This window comes from Cynara cardunculus (assembly GCF_001531365.2).
Source record: "Cynara cardunculus var. scolymus isolate 2C chromosome LG 3, CcrdV1, whole genome shotgun sequence".
In the NCBI taxonomy this organism is placed as follows: Eukaryota; Viridiplantae; Streptophyta; class Magnoliopsida; order Asterales; family Asteraceae; genus Cynara; species Cynara cardunculus.
Genome location: NC_037530.1, coordinates 30,795,867 through 30,800,386, shown reverse-complemented (window position 1 = coordinate 30,800,386; position 4,520 = coordinate 30,795,867). Strand labels below are relative to the sequence as shown.

General features: G+C 32.0%; 1 pseudogene; it reads right to left on the bottom strand.

Annotated features, from left to right (window-relative positions):
• Nucleotides 1-1,742: 1,742 nt before the first annotated feature.
• LOC112509145 lies at nucleotides 1,743-3,451 on the bottom strand (annotated as a pseudogene).
• Nucleotides 3,452-4,520: the final 1,069 nt, after the last annotated feature.

The following is a 4,520-nucleotide window of genomic DNA, read 5'->3' as shown; positions in this document are numbered from 1 at the left end:
ATTCATGTATTAATTACCTTGGTAATAACCAGGATCTGGTTATCACAATGTTTGAATTCGTATAAATAACTGCGGATAACATAATCAAATAGATGATGAACATCTCATTTTAAAATAAAAAAAATCTAAAATATAATAAGAATAATTATCGAGTTCCAACAAAATAAATAATTATTATCTTTATAAAAAATTATATTATTAAACCAAATATAAATTATTTCGTTATTGTACATAAATTAAATTATAAAAAAATTGAATTAAAAAATTACACAAAAAAAATAAGGAATTTCAAATAGTTAATTGATACTAATATCGATATATTTTTGTCAAATTTTTATGTCGTCTTCAAACATATATTTTATTCAAAAATAAAAATATCATCGTTTTCTCAAAATCACATAAAGTCATATTATAACATCGACTGCATTGCACGAGTACGCTTCTATTATAATATTTATATACGGCAAATGCAACAAATAAACTCACACACCCTCCTTACCTATGGTGAGGTTTGAACCCTTGACCTCCTAAAAGACCAAGGGCTACGATACCGCTAGGCCAAATGCTCTTTGGTGAAATCTAAAGACGTTGTGTCATATATGGTGTCTAACTTATTATCATAGGGATCAAGAAGAAAATGAAGAAACCATATTATGTAGTTGTGATTGTCATATACATTTGATAAGTATTGAATGTTACAACATTGCGTACTAGATCTTTTAACTAACTTAATCCTAAAAAGATGCACTACAATTTTGAAGGGCCAGAAGGAAAACATAAACCAATTACTTATATGTCGAACAAGCAACACATATATGTGACAGCAAGAGGACACGACACGAACGACCCCAAGAATGGATTTGAGTGACGGCAACGTATGTGATGGTGGTGAAAGGCAAGATGGAAAGTATGATAAGGTTTATAATCCGTTAATAAAGTTCATTCCTTTGTTTCATCATAATTTTTATTTATTTAAAAAAATTAGAGAAGCTTGCCAAACGTAGCTAAAACTATTTAACCAATTTATAAAAAATAAATAAAAACTTTACCCACTTTAGAGATGCCTATTAAAACGTTAATAAAACCTTAGATTCGATGTTAAGACAAGTTTTTTATGAAATTTTTTGTTAGAGAAGCTTATGGTAGCACATAATTTTGTTATAAAATCCTCTAAAACTTGTCCTAACGTTTGGTTACACTTCTAACTTGTCTTTTAATTCCTTCTCTGAAATGTATGCTTGGATACACTTCGAAACCAAGGTTCCTTACCTAAAACGCTTTATCTTATAGAGAGAGAGTTAATTCCAAGTACAATAGCCCTTTCAAGACATACTTTTTGCTTTTACATTTTGATTTATATGTCGATTAATTTTGAAGACACTTTTCTAACAAGGACTTAAACTGAAGGGGAAGCTGGCCTTCAATTTTTTTGGCATGGTTGAAATCATCCAAAAAACGATTATGGAACCCCTAATTGCTATGGGAAAAGGTATATATCCACGATATATAATAATTCATTGGCCATAAAGAATATATTGCCAATGTTAGTGATATCATAGTTTTTGGTTTCCTAGGACAAGTCAGGGGTTTAAACCTCGTTAAAATATGAGGAGAGTGTGCGAGTTTATTTGTTATATTTTCCGTATATAAATATTACATATACTTCAATATATATATATATATATATATATATATATGTTGTTTTCACATGGATATATTAATAATAGATAACTGGATAGTAACTATTTACATGTATACACATGAGCTAAAAGGGAAAGCTCATTATTCTTGTGCATGGTTATCCCAGTCAAAACCCCAAAGTCGTCTACATCTTTCTTTCTCATGCCATCCCTCAAATCCCAATCAAACAAATAAATAAGATTAGCAAGTAAAAGATCCACCATAACATCTCCCATCGAGATTCCGAGACAGATTCTTCGTCCGCCACCAAATGGGATGAACTTGAAATCATTCCCTCTAAAGTCAATAGCACTTCCCACAAATCTCTCCGGCAAGAACTCTTCCGGCCTCTCCCAACATTCTGGGTCCCTTTCGATAGCCAACGCATTGACGAAAACTAGGGTTTTTGGCTTAATTTTGTAGCCATGTAAAATGGCTTCTTTTGTTGTTTCTCGAGGTACTAAAAGAGGAACTGGAGGGTATAACCTTAAGGTCTCTTTCACCACTGCCTTTAAATAGGTGATTTTTGGAAGATCATCCTCATCTACTTTACCATTGTTTCCAACCACACTTCTGACTTCTTCTTGTGCTTTCTTCATTACATTAGGGTTATTTATTAGTGCTGTCATTGCCCAACCACTATAGTAGCAGTAGTATCTGTTCCGGCTATCAATACATTCTAAGAAAACAATCAAAACAATTAGACACCGGAGCCAAAGAAAGCAAAGAATGAAAGTGATCAAATATAAAATTTAAAATATTACGGTTTTCATCACAAATGATCTTGAAATAAAAATTGCTTGCAAAATAGAAATGATCAGGATTAAGGTACCCCGATAAACTTCAGCCAATAAAGAGAACATATAGTGATTACCATGAGTATGGCTTTAATGTGATCGTAAGTGAGGTCGAAGAGTTGCTCTTTCTTGAGTCATAGTAAAATGTCAACAAAATCCTCTTCTTCCTCATGCAACTTAAGTTTTTGAGGGTTGAGGTGTTCATCAATGAGTTGTTGGTAAAACGAATCAAAATATTGGAAGTATTTCTCTACCCGATCCACCTTGCCCAATAACCTATCAACCAAAGCCACAAAAGGCAGACCAGGCCAAAGATTAGAAACAATAAAATCTACTGAAACTGTCTGAACTTCAGTAATTAGTCGAAGAACCACCTTTCTTTCATGTCCATCTTGGTACCTCTTACCACAACCCACTCTTAACATCATGTTACTCGTCACGCTCTTCATGAGTTCACTCAAATTGACATGCTTAGACGAAAGAGCCAACCCATGTATATTCTTCATGGCACTTGAAACCTCATCTTCACGAATATGTCTAAAAGATGGTACCCTTTTAGGGCCTAACAAATGAAGCACAAAAATCTTTCTCATCTCTCTCCAGTTCTTGTTGTAGGCTGAAAAAATTACATTGTGAGCATTGTAAGTCACCTTTGATACGCCAAGTAATGATGGCCTACTGCAAAATATAAGATCTTGGGGTTTCAAGACTTCTTTCGCTAGATTTGCTGAAGAAACAACGATAGCTGGGATGAAACCAAAGTTGATAAATACGATTGGACCATAAGATTTCGAGAGTTGCCATAAGGAAGTATGTAGGCTTGAGGGATTGATCAGGTGCAAGTTTCCAATGAAGGGTAGTCCGAGAGGGCTTGGTCGACTAAATCTTGAATTGTTTTTGATGATTTTGGGAAGAAGATAGAGGAGAGGCGGGAGGGGAAGACAAAGAAGAGGAAATTGAAGAAGCAAGTCCATTGTTGAGATATAAATTTATATATGAGTTTTGGTTCATAATATATAGACTAGATGGATCCATGATAATTAAGAACATGTATTGGTTTACGTTAAGCATATAATCAAAATTATAAATCATATATTTATATTTTGAATATTATATTCGTTACATTTAATTTTATTTATTACATTAATTGAGATGGGTAATTAATCTGAGACAAGCGAAAAATATATTTGTTGAATACAGAATATCAATATATTATATATAAATTAAGCCAAATAATTTAATTCAATAAGTATATTGTAAGAGATATGGCTAATTGACCATATCTATACGAATCTATATCTATTTATCTATCTATCTATCTATATATATATATTTATATATATATATATATATATATATATTTTGTAACACCCCATAACATACATTGCATGTAACACATATTTCATACAAAAGAAATACATGATTTTATTCCATTCAGATCCCTTAGTACAAGAATCTATTATAACCAACTACAAGGTCCAAAAATTCAAATACATATCTTGTACTAATCAATCAAGACTGTACATCAAGACAAATCTTCAAGCAGAAATGTATTTAGAAAAATATTACATTTTCCCCTTTTCCTTACCGTCCATACCTCCTGCAACACATAGTTAAAACCACAAAACAAGGGTTAGACCGAAAGGTCTAGTGAGATACCCTATTTATGTTATTGCAGGGGGAAAATCACCAAAATCTTTATGAAAAACAATTATTCATATATATAACAAATATATAAACGAATAGGGACATAATACCAGATCCTTTCCACTTTTTAAGTAAAGCATTCAGCTATACAAATCTCATACATTTGAACCAATCAGGTTTCATATAATGCCACTTTTAAACCTTTTCTATTCAAACAAGGTTTATATAAAGTTTCAGGCCAAACCTGATGTTTTTCTCCTCAATAACATCCAGACTATGATTTCCAATAAGAACTTTGATCCTAAATCTTTAAATCACAAAGAAATAAAGATTCCAGACCACGGTAATCTTAAGGGATATAATAGAAAGAGTTATATCATACAACACACATACAAA